General features: G+C 41.6%; 1 protein-coding gene across 3 annotated transcripts in view; it reads right to left on the bottom strand.

Annotated features, from left to right (window-relative positions):
• Positions 1-22,860, bottom strand: part of LOC121285829 — a 238,360-nt gene extending 215,500 nt beyond the window's left edge. For all 3 annotated transcript variants that reach the window (XR_005944797.1, XM_041202699.1, XM_041202700.1), the window contains exon 1: positions 22,762-22,860. The gene's annotated coding sequence lies outside the window, so the exon portion shown is untranslated. The remainder of the gene's footprint in view (positions 1-22,761) is intronic.
• Positions 22,861-23,184: the final 324 nt, after the last annotated feature.

Below are 23,184 nucleotides of genomic sequence, written 5' to 3'. Positions count from 1 at the left end.
TTCCACAATTCCTTAGATTCCAGAAAGGTCCCATCAGATGGAAAATAGTGAATTTAATTCCTCCATTCAAGAAAGGAGGAGGACAGAAAATGGGAAACTACAGGCCAATAAGCTTAACATCTGACCTAGGGATAATCCTGAAATCCATTATTAAGGAGGTTATAGTGGGGCACTTAGAAAATCTCAAAGCAATCAGGCAGAGTCAACATGGTTTTGTGAAAGGAAAATAGTGTTTGACAAATTTATTAGAGTTCTTTGAGGAAGTAACAAGCAACATGGATAAAGGGGAACCTGTGGATGTGGATGCATTTGACAAGGTACCATATCAATGGTTACTACACAAAATAAGAGCTCATGCCATTTTAGCACGGATAGAGGATTAGTTAACTAACAGGAAACAGAGAGTAGGCATAAAGGGTCATTTTCGGGTTACAAGATGTAACATGTGGAGTGCCACAGGGAGCAGTGCTGGGGCTTCAACTATTTACAACCTATATCGATAGAGTTGGCCCCTTCATCCAAATCATTGTTGCTAAATTTGCTGATGACACTAAGATAGGTAGGAAATTAAGTTACGAAGAGGGCTTAAGGAATTTGCAAAGGGACACACATAGGTTAAGTGAGTGGGCAAAAATGAGTGGGCAAAAATTTGGCAAATGGAGTATAATGTAGGAAAATGTGAAGTTGTTCACTTTGGCAGGAAGAACAGAAAAACAGCATATTATCTAAATGGGGGGAGGTTGCAGAACTCTGAAATAGAGGGGTCCGGGTATCCTGGCACATGAATCACAAAAAGTTAGTATGCAGGTACAACAAGGCAAATGATATGCTGTTTATTGTAAAGGGAATGGAATATAAAAGTAGGGATGTTTTGCTACAGTTATACAGGGTGTTGTTGACACTACATCTGAAGTATGGTGTACAATTTTGGTCTCTCCACTTAAGAAAAAGACATAGCTGCATTGGAAGCAGTTCAGAGAAGGTTTACTCAACTGATTGCTGGGATGAGGAAAGAATCTCAGAATTTTAATGGCACAGGAGGCCATTCGGCCCTTCGTGTCCGCGGCTCTCCATATGAGCATTGTGACCTATGCCATTGCCCTGCCTTTTCCCTGTACTCCTGCACATTGTTTCCATTCAACTAATCATCTAATGCCCTCTTGAATGCCTCGATTGAGCCTGCCCCCACCACAATTCCAGGCTGTGCATTCCAGACCCGACCCACTCATTGTGAGAAAACGTTTTTTCTCACATCACATTTGCTTCTTTTGCAAATCACTTTAAATCTGTGCCCTCTCGTTCTTGATCCTTTTACGAGCGGGAACAGCTTCTCCCTATCTACTCTGTCCAGCCTTTTCATGATTTTGAACTTCTCTATCAAATCTCCTCTTAACCTTCTTCTCTCCAAGGAGGACAGTCCAAACCTTTACAATCTATCCTCATAGCTGAAGTTTCTCATCCCTGGAACCATTCTTGAAAACCTCTTCTGCACTCTCTCCAATGCCTTCGCAACCTTCCTATAGTGTGTGCTCAGACTGTACACTATACTCCAGCTGAGGTCTAATGAGTGTCTTATATAAATTCAGCATAACCTCCCTGGTCTTGTACTCTATTAATAAAGCCCAGGACACTATATGCTTTATTAACTGCTCTCCCACCTGTCCTGCCACCTTCAATGATCTAAGCACATATACACCCAGGTTTTCTGCTCCTGCACCCACTTCAAAACTTCACCTCCTATTTCATATTGCTTGTCCATGTTCTTCCTACCAAAATGCATCACCTCACACTTCTCTGCATTGAACTTCATCTGCCACCTGTCTGCCCACTCCACCAACTTGTCTATGTCCTTTTGAAGTTCCACCACCATCCTCCTCGCAGTTCACACACTCCCAAGCTGTGTATCATCCGCAAACTTTGAAATTGTCCCCTGCACACGAAGATCTAGATTATTAATATACATCAGGAAAAGCAAGGGTCCCAATACCAACCCCTGGGAAACTCCACTACAAACCTTCCACCAGCCCTAAAAATAACCATTGACCATTACTCTCTGCTTCCTATTTTTCAGCTAATTTAGTATCCATGTTGCTACTGTCCCTTTTATTCCATGAGCAATAACTTTTCTCACAAGTCTGTTGTGTGGCACTGTATCAAATGCCTTTTGAAAGTCCAGGTACACCATATCAACAGCATTACCCTCATCAACCTTTTCTGTTACCTCTGCAAAAAACTCCAGCAAGTTAGTTAAACATGATTTCCCCTTTAGAAATCCATGCTGGATCCTTATCAACCCATATTTTTCCATGAGACTACTACTTCTATCCCGAATAATTGTCTCTACCATCTTGCCCACCACTGAAGTTAAGCTGACTGGTCTGTAATTGCTGGGCTTATTCTTACAATGTTTTTTGAATAAGGGGATAATGCTTGCAATTCTCCAGACCTCTGGCACCTCCCGAGTCTAGGGAAGACTGAAAGATTACAGCCTGCGCCCCTGCAATTTCTACTCACTTCCTTCAATATCCTTGGATGCATCTCATCCGGTCCTGGTGATTTGTCAACTTTGAGTAGCGACAGACTATTCAACACTTCCTCCTTATCAATTTTGAACCCTTCTAGTGTCAGAGCTTTCTCGTCTGTCACCATGGCCTGGGTAGCATCTACCTCCTTGGTAAAGGCGAATGCAAAGTATTCATTTAATACCTCAGCCATGGCCCCTTTGTCCATGTGTAAATTCCCTTTTAGGTTCCTAATTGGCCCTACTCCTCCTTTTACCACCCTTTTCCTGTTTATATGCTTATAGAAGAGTTTGGTTGGACAGGTTGGGCCTATATCCATCGGAATTTAGAAGAATGAGAAGTGATCTTATTGAAATGTATAAGATTCTGAGCAAGGCTTGACAGAATGAATGCTGAAAGGATATTTCCTCTTGTGGGAAACAGCAGAACTAGGGGGCGCAGTTTAAAAATAAGGGGTTTCCTGTTTGTAACAGATGAAAATTTCTTTCTCTCAGAGGATCCCAAGTCCGTGGAATTCTCTTGCCCAGAAAGTAGTGGAGGCTGGATCATTGAATATTTTTAAGGCAGAGGTAGGCAGATTCTTAACTAACAAGGGAGTCAAAGAGTATAGGGATTAAGCAGAATAATGACGTTGAGACCACAATCAGATCAGCCATGATTTTAATGAATGGCGGAGCAGGCTCGATGGGCAGAATGACCTACTCCTGCTCCTTTTTTTATGTTTGTACATAAGTGGCAGGCAGCAGGGAGTAAAGTTAGAAGGGAGCAGCAGTAAGAAGAGTGGGCAGGCGTTGGAATCAGGCATGATTCTGCACTGAACTGAATGTTGATTATTGTGGTTGAGGGTAGAGGAAGGTCTCTCCTTGAAAGATCAACAACAAAAGTAATTCCAACCAGCAATGACGCCTTTATTAATATATCTGCAAAATGTTAAGGTCTCAATCTAAATAGCAAACTAATCTTAAGTCCATTTCTACTTTCTGATAAGGTCAAATCTTGAACAATAGTCCAAGGTCTTGTGTCATCTATTCCAACATATTATGTTATCTCTATTAAAGGAACAGAGAAGCATATAACCTTCTCTGTTTAAGCTAAAAAATTCTAGACTTTGAACATTAGGTTTCACAAGCAGCAGTTCAGTGTACTGTGGGTGTCAGAATTCTGGATGTACATCATTAAGGTAAAAAAGATTGTAACAATTACCAAGCTCATATTCCTGATCACCCTGGTGCTGGCATCGTTGGTTCAGTCTCAAGGGCAAAGTTTCCTGATAGTCAATAAAAGCTGAAGCAATGATACAGCAGAACTCCATTAACTGAGCAGTTCACAGCAACACAATTCTATAGGTTCATGGATATTCAAACTACAGGTTCTGGACCCTGTACCTGGGAAGCTTGGGACCAGACGTGTAAGGGGTACAGGGATTTTCTGCGTTTTGGGTCCTGGAGTGGGAGAAATAGGATAACTTAAAGCTGGGCTGATTTCTCCGCCGAGCTGGACCCAGTTGGGATGGGGAAAGGAAGGGGATGAGGGGCAGACCAGGCCAGCTTCTGCTGTTAATCCTGGACCCAAAAAGCAGGGGATCAGTGTGCTGTGACCCAAATATGAAGGACAGCAATGCTTGATGGAGATTGTAGATTCCAGGGCAGGACCCGGTTTTCAGGAATTTCTGGATAAGGGGTCCGGTACCTGTAGTAAATTTCCAAACAAATAATCTATTTAAACAGCAGCTTATGAGAGTCCAAGAACAAGTTTAAAAAAGGCAGCCCTTCACCACAACATAAGAAAATATATTCTCCATTTTGATTCCCTCCACTCCTGAAGGTGCTGACTCATGCCAGGTAACGTTTCCGTAATCTCGGGCAATTGTTCATTCATCAGGTACAGGGTAATTGTTGGCAGGCTATTCGACAGTGATAGCATCACAGCCAAGTATCATCCAGCACAAAAACAGAATTACCTGGAAAAACTCAGCAGGTCTGGCAGCATCGGCGGAGAAGAAAAGAGTTGACGTTTCGAGTCCTCATGACCCTTCAACAGAACCGATAAGTATCATCCAGCCTTCAACCAACATGAAGTATCCAGTAGGAATTGCTGGATAGCAGTTAGGATGAGGAAACCTGCTTGATTTTATCCTCTACCCAAGAGAGTGGAGGTATACTACAGTCACCACACAATGCTTCTGACTCACTTCTGGTCTTCAGTTTTTCTAATATATTGAGATGGTCACTTACAGGCAGAGGGGCTTCCAATGCTGCTTTTATGGCAGTCTCAGGCATGAAGAAACCATTTTCAAAACCACCATGGTAGCAATCCTTCAGTGTGGATTGTTTTGAAAGAGTTTTTGGTAGTTTGTTGTCAATTCTAAAAAATAATTCAGGGTAATTGCCATTGCCAGCTCTGTCACTATTAAAAATCAGATTGAAATGTAATATAATCAGATTCCAGACTACGCAAAACTCATTGCAAGCTTCACATATTTCTGCAAAGTATTGAATTTTGTGCCAATATAAATTCCCACGCAAACATTCTCCACTGGGAAGAATAACATAGGATTCATGACCAGCTGTAAGACCCGCATAACAGCAAACCCCAACAACTCAAGCACGCTCGAGATTTTTCAGGGCTGTCAGGGACGGGCTAGTGGCCGGGAAGGATAATTGAAGCTTTGGGGCCATATTTTATGTCTCCCCCTTCTAACATGGACCCTATGTGCAAGGACAAATCAGCCATGTATATCCTTATTACTGAAAATGACAATATTACTGTACTAAAATGCACAGTGATGCTGACAGACTCCTTGATTGATGTTTGCTTTTGAAGGTACCCTGCAAACCAGTTGTTTCTGCATTGCTTCTGGGTGTTGGGGGAACAGCCCCTTTCTCTCACCAAGTTCCTCCTTAGGACTTGCTCATCTGCAACACCCCCAGCTCTGATGAGAGACTCCGCCTGAAATGTCAACACTTTCGCATTCTTTCCAGTTATTGCCCAACTTATAGAGTTTTCTGCTTTTTGCCTCAGATTTCCAGCATCCGCAATATTTGAATTTTCACTCTTGTAGATTGTTTAACTATAATAACGAAACACTGGCAACATCTCAAACCTCACTACAATGGGAGCTCAGTGTTGCCCACAATATGCCCACTCCCACAACAGGAAATACCCTACATTGGTGAACTGCTAGATCAGTGCATAGCTATGGAAATATGCAACTGAATAAATAATGGAATTACTGATGGGCTGAAAGAAAGATTTAACTGTTAAATCAGAGAATAAACACATTGCGTTTAAAGAATTTAGAAGGCACCGGTCTGGTGTCCTTGTGGAGATTAGGCTCTCAAGGACGTTTACATTGTGTAGATATAAATTGGCGCTCGATTAAAACCCAGCTTAAAAACCCTCATCCCCCAGGTATCTCACTGCTTTCTACAAGAGCAATCTATGCATCTTACATTTTATCTTTTTATTCAGATGTCTTCATGCATTATGCAATCTCTGGGAATGAGGGTGGGGATACAGTCTGATGTTTACTTAGTGGTTTTCACTCCTTCAAATCAGCCAAGATCAGGACTTTAACAAATGGGAGACCCTAGACCCAAACTCATCACCAGTGTGCTATAACATCCTTTTATATGTATTAAACGTGCTTCACAACAGTTCGTTGTGAACAAGTGGTTTTCAGCCAAACTGAACTGTACCCAATTGGTCATTTATATATAAGCCAAGTATCATGTCTATAAGACATGAAAGAGATCATAAACTATTTAAATCAACCTTACTTTCTGCTTATCTAAAAATGAGCTTTGCTGGACCAAACACATAGTTGCTACGGGTCACACAATTTGCGAGTTGGCTACAGTTCTGGGAGCTTCCAACAGTAATTACAGGACAAAGCTCAACCCCTATTCTTGTGGAATCTCACACCTATCATTGTGTGGACCCATTACAATCAATGAGACAAGGGAGCAGCCAACAGTCTGTCTTCTTAACCTGGACTTATAAGAGAGAGCTATTGAAGCTGAGTATACCCGTAGAGGCACTAATAGCCACTATCTATATCATAAGGTGAACAAAGGATTTGGACCAGAGACATAGAAACTGATTGTTAACCTGAAACTGATTCATCAATGGGCAACACCACATGACCTAAGCTCCTTTGGCCTTTGGAAAGTTTAACATTCTGAACTCTAACATTCACTTGAATTAATATTCCTATCTTTGTTTCTTTTTGTTTCAAGTTGTAAAACTCTTTACTTTCCTATCTCTGTGTGCTTGAGTGTGTGTACATGTAGTTACAGCAACTATCCCCTGGTTCAAATGAAGAGAGAGTTTGATTTCACAAATCAGTTTAGGGAGACATGCCACAGCCTATTTCAAAAATTAAAACACCTCTGCTTACGGACAGGTGGTGAGAAAAATAAAGGAGTTCAGTTTGCCTCTCTCTCCTGTCCGTAACATCAAGCAATTGAACAGCATGTCAATGATGCTCAGAAAATAAAAATATCATAATGCACTGCACTGGAACGAATTATCCAATTTCACAAACATCTCAGATCATTCTTTTTAAACTTATACTCCTGGATGAGGCATGATTATTGTTATCTCAAGAGACCATGGCAAGATAGACATTTTGCACTCAAAATATAGCTTATTTATAAAATGTGTTAATCATCTTCACAGCTTTTCACAGGCTGGGCTCCAGGATGTGATTTTCCTTCTACCATATTGCATGATATTACACACAGATAGGGAAGGCTGGAGTCATTGCACAGGGAAATAAATAGTAGCATCATCAACCTTGGTTACCAATTTCTTGGCTACCCTTTCACCCCTGCTCACTGTTTTAGCGATGTGACACTGCACTTCTGGGAGCTCGCACTCAGCAGTAATGTGATCTACTCCACTGCCCCTTCTTCACCAATCTCATGACACTATTGCAAGGCGAGTGCTTCAAGTGCCCAGAAGTGTCTTAATCTCATACAAGCTGTGGGTTCTATTAGAGATATAAAAGCACCATCTTAACTTGTTCGGACATCCACTTTTTCTTCAGCTTTGTAAACACCATCTAGGTCACTGACCCTGCTTCTGCCTGGCACCCGAAAATGAATAGCACCAGCTGGGAAAGGCAATGGGGAGGGTAGTGCCAAGAAATTGGTGTAGCATCAACCTCTGAGCAACAGGTAAAAGTGCCTATTGCATTCAAATTCTTATGTAATGGCAACAGTGAAATCTCTGACTGTGATTCTGCTCTGTTTAGTCTATCCCATACTAATATTTCATTTGCTGTATTTCATCTGCCTTTACTCTTTCAGATACTGATGGATCTGCTCCAGATTTCTTTAATCTCCAGTATGTTTAATTTTTTAGATTTCTACAGTGGCCTATCCTCAAGGATTTTCATGTGCAATAATCACATGACAATAAAAAGTATAGCGAGGGGTTACTAAATTATGTTGTATAAGATTATACTTTAATTTCTTGCATTTGCAAAACTGAAATCATTTCTGGATCTCTCCAACTTAGTCACCAAGATTCTTAATTTTTTTTTGGAGAATGATGGGGGCCAGGGGAGGCAGTGGGGAAGATAAGGGAATAATCACATTTGATTTGTAACAGAAAAAACCCTGACAATTCAGACAGTTGCTTTAGTTTATCTCAGCAAGAGAAGGTTATATTCTATATAAAGTCTGTAAACATAAGATGTGTGAAGGAGACAAAGCACCAAGCTTTGTCTGATTAACCCATGTGCTCTACATGTACTACCGGATCTTGGATCTTTTTTGTGTTGATTAAAGCCGGGGTTAAGCAGGTCATTGTTGAATACAGCCATCCGTTTCCATGGCAATTTGCCTAGTTGAAGTATCAGGTACAGTTCCGTCGCAACATTGACTGGTTACACTGACCTACTGCTCATGAAAAACACAGCCTAAAACCTGCGTCAGCACCAGCAGCAAGCCAAGAATCATTTTATGGCCAAAAAAAGGAGAAACCGCTTGCACAAAAATTTTTTGCCACAAAATTTGACCCTTAAAGGTGCAAGGGATAGGCTGAGACATCAGAGAGGCCCGGTTTGCCTGCTCAGTGTGAGAGAAGGGATTCACCGAGTTGTCCGTGAGTTCACTAGTGATTGCAGGGGTTGGATTCTGTTGTTAATCGTCTGTTGTTAATCACATCCAGGGTTGAACCATTTCCATTCAGATCACATTGCTATTTGCTGCGTGCAAATTGCTCACTGTGTTTCCTACATTACGACAGTGACTACACTTCAAAAGTACTTCATTAGCTGTAAAGTGCTTTGACATGTCTGATGCATGTGAAAAGCGCTGTATAAATTCAAGTCTTTTTTATCTTTTAAAATTCTGTCTTTGCTTTCAACTCACTCTGAAGAAACTTTACATCCACAAATTACAGGCTCCTCAAAAATTGAAAAAAATATTCAAGATATTATGTCTTGAATCTTGTAAAGGGAATTGAATACAAAAGTAGGGAGATTATGCTTCAGTTGTAAAGGCACTGGTGAGACCACATCTGGAGTACTGTGTGCAGTTTTGGTCCCCTTATTTAAAGATGTAAATGCATTAGAAGCAATTCAAGGAAGGTTAACACCAGAAACAAAGAAACATTGGACAGGCTAGGCTTGTATCCGCTAGAGTTTCAAAGAGTAAGAGGCAACTTGAAACAAGAGAAAGATCCTTAGGAGTCCTGACAGGGTGGATGTGGAGAAGATGCTTCCTCTTGCAGGAGAATGTAGAACTAGGGATGATTGTTTAACATATTTAAGACAGATGAGGAGAAATTCTCCCTCTCAAGACAGTTGAGTCTCTTTGGAATTCTCTTCCTCAAAAGGCAGCGGAAACAGAGTCTTCAAATACTTTTAAGGCAGAAGTAGATAGATTCTTGATAAGCAAGGGGGTGAAAGGTTATCGGGGATAGGCAGGAATGTTCAATGGAGGTTACAATCAGATCAGCCACGATCTCATTGAATGGCGAAGCAGGTTCGAGGGGCTGAGTGGCCTACTCCTGCTCCTACTTCGTATGTTCGTATGCTGAAATCTAGCTTGCATTTTGCCCGCTGCACATCAAGTGTTGCACAATGTAACTTGGGAAAATTTCTGCACCATGCAGGCAACTGATTAGTGAATTTTTGTAATGATAAAATAGCAACAAATCAAAACTAAAGAGGTGCATTTTAAATTAAGTTTAATGTTGGGGTAAACTCTACAGTTATTGTGTGGAGCAGGTTCAGGGTCACATTATGGTGACAGTTATGTCAAGGTGAGATTGAAATCCAGCCCATGTTAGTGTTAAGATCTGCATTAGAAATTAGGATGGGGGGATAGAGTTGATCAAAGTACAGGGTGAAAGTCAGAGATTGGGTGTACTTAGGATTGTATTTGGTTCCATATTCGCCTTGGGCACAGGACTAGGTTAGGAATTGTTTTACAGTTAGGGTGATAGGGAATGTATTCATTTTAGGTTTTAGTTTAAGTAGACTGAAGATCAGGATTTTGGGTATTAGGATTTAGGTTAGCTACACTGGGGTTAATCCGCTTTTGTGTTAGGGCTAGCTCCAGCACAGAACAAAGCAAGGTTTCAACTGATGTTTCACAAACTTCCATGACTTTATTGTGAATTGCTCAATTTTTTGTTTGCACACACTTTTGTGATTAACAGCATCTGTCTTTTCTCCCCATAGTTAAATAGCAGGTGAAAACAGATACAACCTGATTTTTTTTTTCCTCAATGAGAATGGTGCACAGTATTTAATTTGTTTTTTCTTAGTGGTTCAAACATTGCTGGAAATTGAATTTGGATCATTGGGCTCTTCTGATTGACATGGAGAGTAGCCAATCACCTTTATTTTCAATCTACATTCAATTAAAAATTTTGTCTACCGAGAACGGCAGCAAGTCATTTTTTCTGCAGCTTGAAGAGGAAGAATTCTGTATTGTAACTGTGCAAATGAAGAATTGTAAACACTTTATTGATAATTTTAGTTAAGGGAAACTACATTTTTAAAGGCTATGTATTATTTGCACTGTAGCAAACATACTAAGTGTTTTAAGGAAGGAACCAACTGATGACAGGAAAAGCAGTTTGATGGTTCCTTTGACTCCTTTTGATCTTCCAGTCTTATCCTCCTGGCTCAACTCCCATCCCCCACTCTTCTAAATCTGTGGCCCTCTAATTCTTAATTCTCCTGGAGCCCCGGGCCACACACGCCATTTTCAACAATTTTCAAGATCGCCCCCTGCAACCCCTCCCCCACCTGCTCAAAAACCCATGCACCATTCGGTGTTCTCCAACCCAAACATTCCCAGGCCTCGAGTTTCCTCTCCCCAGTCCTCTCGGATTCCTGCTTCCAGGTCTCAGGATGACCCCATTTCCTCCAAAACCTGTCTTTATGGAGCTTTTGGAATCCCAACCCCCTAGTAGTGCTTACAGGCCCTGAGTCTTCCTCAAAGTACTGCTAAACCCAGACATTATCTCAGTGCAGCTGCTCAGATGACACCAGGGATAAGGAACTGAAGCGTGAAGAGAAATGTGAGAATTAGAGCTCACATGACTAAGAGGTGACCTTTTAAAAAAAACATCGTGAACAAAGGTCTTTCCAAAGATTTTGAGGGGAGACTGTGTTGTAGTGGTGATGCCACTGGATTAGTAATCCAAAGGCCAAGGCTAATGTTCTGGAGGCAAGGGTTCAAATCATATCACGGCAAATCATACCTCAGCAGATGCTGGAATTTAAATTCAATTAATGATCTGGAATTGAAAAGCTAGTCTCAGTGGTGGTGACCATGAAACCATTGTTGTCATAAAAATTCATCTGGTTCATTAATGTCCTTTAGGGAAGGAAATCTGCCGTCCTTACCTTGTCTGGCCTACATGTGACTCCAGACCCACAGTAATGTGGTTGACTCTTAATTGTCCTCTGAAATGGCCTGGCAAGCCACTAGGTTCAAGGACAATTAGGGAGGGGCAGCAAATGATGGCCTTGTCAGCGATTCCCACATTGCAGGAAAGAATACATTTTTAAAAAATGATCCAAGTCTAATTAATTTTTATCTGTGAATTGTCATCAACCATAAAATTCAAGGGAAAAGCAGATTTCAACATGTGCCCAAATTCAACTTTCCTGAAATCAGCTTCTGTTGGCAAAAACTTAAAAGCCTACATGAAGGTGGGATGAAAAATGATGTACTCCGCAACAGAAAGACCCGGCAGCTTCATACAAAGCTAGCCCAATTTCTTATACAAAGATGACCCATAAATGAAATCTTAAGGCACAGTGGTTAAATTTGTACCTCACAATAATTTAAAACCTGTAGTCTTAAAGAGCTGTTGCAGAAATCTAGTTCATAATTCATGTGTTTTAAAATACAGCTTTCAGCTTTAGGAATTAAAGGGTTAAACATAAGAGAAATGGAAAGGCTTGGTGAGGAACCTGATAAACAACCCTAATGTAAAGACAAATCAATAAAGTTTAGGTTTACTTAACCTGGATTTATCTTACATGGTCAGAGCTGATAGTGTAAAAAACTTAAACAATGGGTAACCCATCTCAGACCTCTTAGTGGAACCAGAGAGAGGGCAATTATATCCATTAGGGAGATAAATTATTCACATGGGTCACAAAATCAAAGAGTTGAGCTGAAGGTAAAATAATCAGTTTTCCTTTCTTTTTGAACCATCCCAAAGCATGCGATGGTGTCATGGAGATGAGCTTTGGGGGTTAGTAGGTCCTTCATTTAATTTATCTTTGTGTGTGTTGCTCACAGAAGCAAGCAGCCAATCAGCTTGGAATGCACAGAGAGAAAGCATCTCCCAGGAGTTGGGAATCAGTCATGGGACCAGCAGCTGCACAGAACATATGGGAGCATAGAGGACCATTAGGAACCACAGGGTATTCCTGATGTTTAAATCCCTAAGTAAGAAAGCAGTGAAGCCCACGCTTGAACCGAAGAATCCACAGTCATGACGCCTTCAAAGAAAATTGGGGATCGCTTAACCAAAAACTAACAGAAGAATCCCTTTGAAATATTGTACCTTGGAGAATAGCTGGAACACTGCAGAGAATTAAATTGAATTCCGGAGGGCTGTGGCATACCTTTGGTTGGTCCCTAATGAAGTGAATGAGCCCTCAAGATTCTTGTAAATATATAAAGGAACTCTTGGGATGTCGGGGGTGGGGAATAAAAGGTAGAACTGAGGTCATAGCATAAGTAGTTATAAATTATAGTGTTAAGCATGCTTTGCTTAACTAATTTTATATAAAATAACATTGTGTTTTTGTATGAAAACATGAAATCTTGTGGCATAGTTCTGTCGGTTTGGATTTCTCTTTAAACATTAACAATCTTTAACAGGATCGTAACAGAGTCAAGAGAGTACTAATGAGTTCACACTGGGGCTGATAAGTGGCAAATGATGGTCAATTCAGATAACTGCAAGGTACTGTATACTGGAAAGGAGGTCTTGTGGCATAGTGGTATTGTCACTACCTCCGGGCCAGAAGCTCTGAATTCAAGTCCCAGGCCAGGACTTGCTGGTCGCGGAAGGAGCGCTCATGGATAATCAGCCTGGGAATCCTTCCACCACCAAAGTGGAAAAGTGTATGTGAAGATATACAATATTGCCAGTAAAGTTTTCCAAAGTACACAGCACTTCTGGAAGTACTTCATTAACTGTAAAGCTCTTTGGGACATTCTGAGGTCATGAAAGGCATGTTGTAACATATGAGAGTCTTTCTCTCACATAAAAACTGAAGGGGAAGCTGAAAATGAACTAGGATGTTAGTCGACTTGTCACTCATCATGTCTGAACAGTACAAGAGGGTAATGAACAAAACAAGATGGATTCTGGATTACTGACAAAATGCCAGACACCGAGCTGAAGTTCTACAGTTCACATCTAAATTAATGTGTGGAGTTCTTCTGTCATCGGCTTGTGTGTCCCCCTTATCACGTGAGGCGGTCCAAAGAAGACCAATGAAAGCAACCCGATAAGCTAAGATCCTTCATCTTCAAAAGAAAGGTTGAGAGATTTAAGAACATACAAACAATGGATAGATAGATAGGGAAAGACTGGCAGGTCCATCCAGTGTGTTCCAGATCCATGCAATCTCCTGGGAGAGATGAAAACATAAAAATCCAGGCCAATTAGGGGAGGGAAAAAAAGTAGAAAATTTATCTCTGACTTTCTCACTTCGGCAATCAAAACTGGTCCAGGATGTCACACAGCACCTGATTTACATTGAATGATGCCCATCTCTTTCCCAGCCAAAAACAGGTCTCGCTCTCGTTTGAAGGAATAAAGTCTTTCAGCGTTCACGATGTGAGCTGGCAACAGAATCTGGAGATCAGACATCAGAAAATCTCTCTTTACGCAGAGGATAGTCAATGGCTGAATTGATTACAGGAAAAGTGGTCAAGGGCAGGACAGTCGAGTCATTTAAGGGTGAGTTAGATGCCATGATGGAAAACTTATGGTTTGTATTGTGGCTGGATGACATCAAACAGGCCAAATTTCTTTAAGATCTATCCCGTGAAACTGCTAAAGTTTCTACAAATCCATTGACTAACATATGTAGTCAGCACTTTATGCAATACTGCAGAATACTTCGTGACCTTTCCCAAAAAGGCAGCTTCAAATTACAGCAGCACCAAATTTTTTAAATTTTTTATCATTTGCAATTTGGAAAGTAGTGACTGTGTGTAAAGTTATCAGGCTGAGAATGATCACCCGTTGCCAAATCTGATCTAACCAGGCAGCTGTGAGCAGGAGTAGGAGGGCTGAACTATCCCAATAAATGTACTTGCTGTGGAGAAGCTCCCTGGTTCCATTTAAGGGGAGGGCTTTTCTTGTCTGTTCTGAACAGTGGAGCTTCTCCTCTCAGCAGTGCTTTGCCTTCTTGCCAGGGTTTGTCCATTCAGCATTGTTCCAGGTCATCATTCTCTCACTGAGAGCAAGAGAGACTGCAACGAGCAAACAAAAGGAACTTCGAGCAGCAATAAAAACACAAAAAACTGAACAACAGAAACTGTGGCACTACTGTCAATCTGTGTTACACCCAGTAAGCAACCTCACTCATTCTTTCTCTCTCATTATTCTCAGTGCCAGTCAAGGACAGACTCGAGATGATTTTACTGAGATTCATGGAATCACTGATGGCTATGCCAAAACATCAGAGGCACAAGGATATTTATTAGGAGCTTTGAATGAAAGCAGGTAAACATCAGGTGACTACTGCAAATTGTTTGCCATACAGCCTAAATGATTAACATGCAGGCCCTATAATACCAACCACCATTTTCAAGGTCGTTCATTAAATACAGTTTTCCCATTTTAATTAAAATTACATTTCAAGAAATTAACTACAACAATTTCTAACTTTAAACATATCTGCAGCAAAATAAAATATTCTAAAAACATTGGGTATTTAAATCATTGTATTATTTCAGTTACCCACTGCTGGAGCATTACTTACTTGAGGAAACTTCTCGATTACATATACTAGTGGATATACCCTGCACAGCCCACGCCTTCATTAATGGAGAAAATAATAAGTTTTCACCCAGGTTACTGCTCCTCCATTAACTGAAACATGATGCATATGTCTTGCTGTAACATACAAGTCCCACACCCTCGTTATAACTGCAGAATGCTCGTAGCCCCACTTCTCCTGTTAAGTTCTCAGCCCAGTGTCAATGTCCTTTAAATACAGAGTTTTTGGGTGTCGCTGGCTGGGCCGGCATTATTGCCCATCCCTAATTGCCCTCGAGAACTGAGTGGCTTGCTAGGCCATTTCAGAGGGCATTTAAGAGTCAACCACATTGCTGTGGATCTGGAATCACACGTAGGCCAGATTTGCTTTGCTAAAGGACATTAGTGAACCAGATGGGTTTTTATGACAATCTGCAATGGTTTCATGGTCATCATGAGACTTTTAATTCCAGATTTTTTTTTTTACTGAATTCAAATTTCACCATCTGCCATGGTGGGATTCGAACCCATGTCCCCATGGTACTATGCCACCACCTCCCCTGGATGGTTAGTGCTGGAGATTTTCCACAACTAGAAAACACGTTCATTTACAGGACAACAAGACCCTGTCGACTTGTTCTCCATAGAGTAAAGAAGACTAAGGGGAGATTTAATAGAGGTATTAAAAATCATTAAGGGTTTCAAAAGGCTAGATAGGGACAAACTGTCTTCCCTTGTGGAAGGGTCAGTAACCAGAGGATACAGATTTAAGACAACTAGCAAAAAAAGCCAGGGGAAAGATGAATGATTTTTTTTTAAACTCAGCAAGTTATGATGGTGTGGAATGCACTAGCTGAAGGGGCAGTGGAAGCAGGGTTAACAGTAATTGTCAAAAGGAAATTGAATGTATATTTGAAAAGGTCAAGTATGCAGGGCTGTGGGGAACAAGCAGGGAAGTGGAACTAATTGGTAATTATTTGAGAGAACATGGCTAATTTGTGACCTAAGTCCATATATTGGACTTCTCACCCTAACTCTAAACACCTGTTTAGCAAAGTACAATGTTACATGGTTGACTACAGCAAACTTTTCTCTCCTCCTTTTATTCAGGTCTCTCCTCCCACACCATACACGATCCCCTCAGCCAAGAGGCAGCCAGCCAACTATCCTCAGGCCTTAACCATATCAAATGTCTCAACACTGCTGGTAGTGACTTTCCCAATTCATCTCCCTCCACAAGATAAACACCTTACCTGGATCAATGTCCTTACTTTATCCATTTTTTGCTGTTACTTATAACTTGGGTGCCTGTGATTCTACATATACGGGTAATGCTGACCCAGCCTCTCTGTCAGTTTACTCAGTCATGGGCACTTGTTAGACCTCAGCTGGAGTATTGTGTACAGTTATAGGAAGGATGTGAACACATTGGAGAGAATGCAGAAGAGGTTTACAAGAATGGTTCCAGGGATGAGAAGCTTCAGCTATGAGGGCAGATTGAGAGATTGGGACTGTTCTCCTTGGAGAGAAGGCAGCAAAGAAGAGATTTGATAAAGATGTTCAAAATGATGAGGGGGCTGGACAGAGTAGATAGGGAGAAGCTGCTCCTGCTTGTAAGAGGATCAAGTACAAAAGGGCACAGACTTAAAGTGATTTGCAAAAGGAGCAAATGTGACATGAGAAAAAACATTTTCACACAACGCGTGGTTCGAATGCACTGCCTGGAGGTGTGGTGGAGGCAGGTTCAATCGAGGCATTCAAGAGGGCATTGGATGGTTGTTTCCATTCAATTAATGTGCAAGGGTATGGAAAAAAGGCAGGGCAATGGCACTAGGTCATAATGCTCATTTGGTGAGCCGGTGTAGACAGGATGGGCTGAATGGCCTCATTCTGTGCCATTAAAATTCTGTGATTCTGTTTAAGACACTAGCCAAACCCTGTGATTAGATTACAGTAACTCACTCCTGGATATCGAGTACATTATATAATAATACCTGAATATCAGAGTCAGATTCCAATCTGTAACTCAATCCAAGGTGATCAGAATAACTCTCCAAACTCTTCAATGCAATTCAATTCCATTATTCTGTTTAACTAGTCATTAATACAAGGACTCCTAATGTCACTCATTCCTCCATGGGAGCAGTGGGGTCCCAGCACGCCCCCCTATACACCCAAAGAACCACAAAGGGATTGCAATATTTTAAATAGCACCCAACCAGAAGTTATCCAGTACAGTTAAATCTAATATCCAATCTTTAGTTCAACCTGGGGGAAGCAGCCAGATAGCAGCACTAGTGCACACTCTGCTGTCCCCTTTGTTGCCCCTGTTTGAAGAGAGTACAAGCGGAATGATTCCTATCATGTCAGCAGTTCTCTAATACATTTATACAACATTCCTTAGTTAATGGAAAATACCTCAGAGAATGTCATAAATTGGACAATAAAAGATGGGAAAGTTATGTGGTGAATAGAATCACAACCTCTCTACTAACTCCCCACCACGTACAAAAGAATCCCCTCACAATCAACAAATACCCTAGAACTAGAAGAGGCTAATAGGTAAACTTTTACCTCAGAAAAACATGCTTACAGCATATAGTTTCATTTGTTCACAGCCCTCCAGAAATTTTACGGCACAAAAATCAGTTATTTCATTTGCAAACTTCATAAAGTTTGCAAACAAAAATGCCAGGACACAGTCAGGAGATGTTGTCTCTCTGATCTTGTTAGCATCTATAGCCTGGAGTTACCAGGTATGGAAACACAGTGTGTAGGTGAACTAAAACATTATGATGGGCACAAGTTCAACTTGATCAGCAGCAGTGACTCACCGATCTCACACTGGGAGGGGAAAACATTTTTTAGAGTACTTTCCTCCTCATTCATCCAAAGGCCAGAGATTTTGTGTATTCCCCATTCATTTCCAGATATTTATCTGTTAGACAACTCCCTTTGTAAGAAGGGAGTGTTAGCTTCAGTTTCTACAGTCAACATATTACAAAGGCCAAAACAAAAACAGAATTACCTGGAAAAACTCAGCAGGTCTGGCAGCATCACCGGAGAAGAAAAGAGTTGACGTTTCGAGTCCTCGTTACAAAGGCTCCTTGGCATAACAGAAGTGCTATGAAGCACATGGTGTGTAAGTAAAACAACACAAGTTCCTCAGCTAAACGAAAGCTTTCTGGCTAATAATATCCAGGATATGAGCTCTACAGAGAAACTATATTGTTAATCAGACTACTGCGCCGGGCGTTATCCAAACAAATTTGACGCCAAGCCACATGAGGCGGTATTAGGACAGGTGACCATCAGATTAGCCAAAGAGGTAGGTTTCAAGGAGGAAAGGAAGGCAGGAAGGTTTAGTGAGGGAATTCCAGAGCTCAGGGCCTATTCAGCAGAAGGCACAACCACCAATGGCAGATCAATTAAAATTGTAATGCACACAGACCAGAAATGGAGCAGGGCAGAGACTTGAGAGTTGTAGGGCTGGAGAAGGTTATAAAGATAGGGAGGGATGAGGCAACGGAGAAATTTAAAACTTAAAAACAAGGTGTTGCCAGATCAGGAATCAGTGTAGGTTAGCCAGGTTGATGGGTAACAGAACTTGGTGAAAGTTGGGATACAGGCAGCAAAGTTTTGGATGAGTTCAAGTTTATGGTGGGTGGAAATGGCAGGGCAGCCAGGAGATCACTGGAATTGTTAAGTCTGGTGGTAACAAAGGGATAGATGAGGATTCTAGCAGCAGATGAGCAGGAGCAGAGATGGGCACTTTTACAGGAATGGAAGAAAGCAGCTTTGTTGATGGAGCAGATGTGGTTAGAAACTCATCTCAGGGTCAGATAGGACACCAAGATGGTGAGCAGTCTAACAATGCTGTTGCAGGGATTCACTGTAAACTATGGTATTTTATGGAGCCCCCTCCATTTCTGCAGGTCACTTTGTCACCCAATAAAGGGCTGGGAAACTTCCTGTAATTGTGAATATACGTTAGAACATCGATAATAGCTAGTCACCACTGCGCAAAAACAAGAGGAACTCTGTTGTACTCCAGCTTTCAAATGTGCACCAGATACAAAACAGGAAAAAGAAAACAGTAAAGCTGGAAACACCCAATTCTATTGTGATAAGTTGTTAGAAAGAAGTACTGCATTACTTACATTAAAAATGCTCAGCCTGTGTCCAATCTTTTCTACAAAACTCCTTCCCCCTTCACTTCTAGTAATCATTAGTCTCAGTGAGCACACTTGTCTTACAAGAACAGTGATTGGAGAGTGTATCACAAAACTTCAGGACCACCACAAACTTCTGTACAACCTTATCTGAGAAGATAGATTGCCTCAGCCTTCAACCAATACTGCTCGAACGCTGGCTGCTCACCAATGCACATGAGCCTCATGTAGTGACCTTTTCTCCAAATTCCCTTTCTCTGTCAAACTGCGTGACAATGGGCTTGGCCGTCAACCTGAAATATGATACAGCTGAAACTGAGAGCTCACCAGGCATGGAATTACCAGGTGTTCGAACATACGCAGGAAGAGCTGAAATATTCCACTCATGCCCGATAGAACAAGTGAATCAGCAAAAAAAAAAGTGGAACAAAACCAGAGCTCACTGTTGAAGAGCAACAAGACTGAGTCTGTGCCCATGGTTTCCTTATGGGAAGATCCCCACCATATTCAGGTCATCAGCAGAAAGCATGACACAGATACTTTACCATAGGAGGCTGGGGTTGATATGGGATGGCACAAGGAACTAATTTATTTCACGCTGACTGGTAAAATCCACCAGGGAACCCTCCCGTCACAACAGAGAGTAACACAAGTGTTTCCACAACAGTTTCTATGCCACTTTTAGGCATGACAGTCGACGCTGATATTTACGTGTCTCACTTGATGCTACAGCTGGCTGATTTCATACCGACTCATCTATTTCTCTTCATAGTTATTCTTAAAAGTACCCATAGAAACACAGATTAGCTTATGTGTAAAGTGTGGTTACACCCACAAGATAAAAGCACCCTCAATAAAGGCAGAGCAGCAGAACTTGGTATCTTCCTTTGCCAAATACGTGACTGCTCATGGAAAAATGTTGTTCAGCCAGGTCCTTGTGATGCACACAAAAAGTGTCCTTAATTATAAGTGACCAAACCTATCAGATCCACAACTGCCACTGCCCACATTACTAAAAACAATGCAATTAAAGTGTCAGATACAATTATCTTTCTTTCACTTTCTCTGCCCTTTTACAGGTCTTCCTGCTCCTTTGCTTGGCCAGCCAATAACCTGCTCTCACTTTTGTAAATAATAATGCTCAGCAAGTAGACACAGGAAACATATACAATGGCCTAGTATCCCCCTCCTGTTTCCATTCAGCACCTTCTCGAAACAGAATAGATGAAAGCAGGAATCTGCCATTTGACGGGTCTATGGATTCTTCAGTAGGCTGCACTTTTAAATAAAACTTCCATTTCAAAATGATCAGCAGTCACCCAATAAAAGCTGAACAAGGAAAACAAGAAATAAGGAATATTAAAATGGAATTAGTGGTTAATAATCCTGCCCAACACTTGTAATACTGCTGCAATGTACCAAACACCCTTCCTGCTCTGTGGCAATGCAGGGTAATTATTTTATAATTTCACTATCCAAATGACTTCAAATTTCCTCCATTTATCCCATTTGCAGAAAGCTACACATTACGTGTTATCAGTACCAGTTACACAGAATCTGAAGTGATACAGCAGTTTTAGTTCCCAGTTGTTACAGATGCAGTGGACAAATGCCAAAGCTGTTATCAGTCTCTGCTACAGACAGTAACACACAATGGCAATACAAATCATCTTTCCTGCTAACCTTCAGTCCCCTCTTCCTTTCCTGGAGCTTTTGACTCCCTGCAGAGATATGCTGACCCTCATGTATCTTGCTGTTTGACCTGCACACCATCACTTTGCTGTTTGTGGGGCCTTTCTGTATGCACATTGGCTGCTCCATTTCCTACATTACAACAATGACTACATTTCAAAAGTAATTCATTTGCTGTAAACACTTCAGGATGTCTGGTGGTTGTGAAAGGAGTTACATAAATGCAAGTTTTTCTTTTGCTTTTCATCCATTACATAAAAGTCTAGTGTGGTTATTTGACAACAGGAGTATCACAGCCAACTCTAGATCTACATGTAGAAGCATCGGGGGGGGTCACCCATCAGAAGGTTTTTTTTCCCCTGGTTGATTTTTCCCTATCTAACTCAGAGTTCAACTGTCAGACTCCAATCACAGCCTTGCTCAGCTAACTCAGGACAAACTAAGGATCAAACTTTGGCCATCTTGGTTTGCATGGCTCAGTTATTCAGCACAAGATTGATTTGTAAAGCAGAGTAAAATGCACTGTCTTGTTAGGGTGAGATACTCTTATACAACAAGTGACAGAGCACTTTTGGCAAAATACAGGCAGCAACCTTTTACAAGGTTGCAACAGAGAGGATCACACTATAAATCACAAGACCATTAACCACCCCAAAACACAAACACATCACAAGGGGAGTAAACCTCTTGCCCAGTCACCAGAATACAATGGATTTAAAGCATGACATTATTCGTGGTTTCATTAAACAACTGGAAACACTGGGAAAGGCTTGGTCAAGGGAGTTACCCCGAATAGAGGCAGCAACAACACACTGTCTCGTGAAGGATATTAAGAAAAATAGGCTGTGATTTACCCCACCAAACAAAACTCCCTTACCTAATCCCATCCACAAATCTCAAAATCCAGAGGAAACCATACATCTAATTCCTCCCCCACCACCTCCCAAGAATGGTTTTAGAATACACTGCTCTGATTTACATTGGGTCAAGTTACAAAACAAGACCCTGCGCACAACCCCCCCTCCCTCCCCTACACTTCTGCCTCAGCACAAGAAAACAGCTTTTAATAAAATTAAATCACACGAACTACTCAACATTCTGAAAAACAGAGACATTACAGAACTATTACCGTGTATTTTAGGATTATAGGCAGATTAGATACGTGCCCTAAAGCTACAATCTGCTCCAAGTCCCAGAACAATACAATAGTGACTATTCCCTTTAATGGGGGAGGGATGAGAAAGGGAGAGAGGAAGAAGCCCTTCTTCATACACGCTACCGACTGATGTCAATTTGTTGAACACCAAGACCTTGTATGAAAAAAATCCCAAAGTGGGCGAATGCAGAATTTAAAAACACGCCATGCCCATGGCACAGACTGATTTATTGTTCCCAGTATTGACAGGCTGCAGTCTGGCTTTATCTGAAACGCAAACCCAACATAACAAAGGGAAGAAAATTACTTTAAAAAAACCACAAAAACTAAAGTTTCTCGCTGCCGCCGACTCAGTGCTCGTTCCCCTTCTCTGGCCTTTCACATCCACTCTCACAGGGAGGGGGGGATAAAGCCATTTCGGAGCCCGGGATGAGAGCTCCGACTGGGGAGGGAAAGGCGGAGATTGTCCGCCCCGAGTCACCAGGAGAAGGAGCAGAAAGCCAGACCCCGGGACTGCTCCAGTTTGCAGACTTACCAAAGAAACAAAAACCACATTTGCTTCCCACACCAGCTTCCAAACTGCAAACTTTCCAGGTTACATTTCTGCCCAAACTTCACTTCCTTATCGCGGGGTCAAGGAAAATCAAGAAAACCCAAATCCAACGTCCCCGTCCCCAAAACACAACACCGTCCCTCTGATCAAACTCATTCCCCCGTTACCTTTAATTGCCTTTACCTGAGAAACGTGACGCTTCCCCTGGACTGCAGCCTTCTCAATGCCTTCCTGCACCTTCCACCATTGCCACCTGCCTGCTGCTGACCCCTCACCTCCTCCCAGACTGGCCAAACCTGGGACAACCTACTTTGTGCTGGAAGAGATCCAAGAGAGGAGGGACATGCAAAAGCCTTCAGCTCCCAAAACAAACAAAAATCCACAGCTACAGACAGAACATACTCTGCTGGTGCAGCTCAGAATTACAACCACGGCCACAAAGAACTCAATCCAAACCTCAACAACCTGCAATCTGGAGGGACTGAGAGACTACCACAAACAACATTATACTCTAGTGGGAAAACTGAGAATTACAACGGACAGCAGCTGAATTGATAACAGGAACCAACTGAGGAAACAGATCGAGCTCATGCAAAAGCAAAATAC

The sequence above is a fragment of the Carcharodon carcharias genome, chromosome 13, assembly GCF_017639515.1.
Source record: "Carcharodon carcharias isolate sCarCar2 chromosome 13, sCarCar2.pri, whole genome shotgun sequence".
NCBI lineage: Eukaryota > Metazoa > Chordata > Chondrichthyes > Lamniformes > Lamnidae > Carcharodon > Carcharodon carcharias.
Note: the sequence above shows the minus strand (reverse complement) of the source record. Positions and strands in the feature narration are given on the sequence as shown.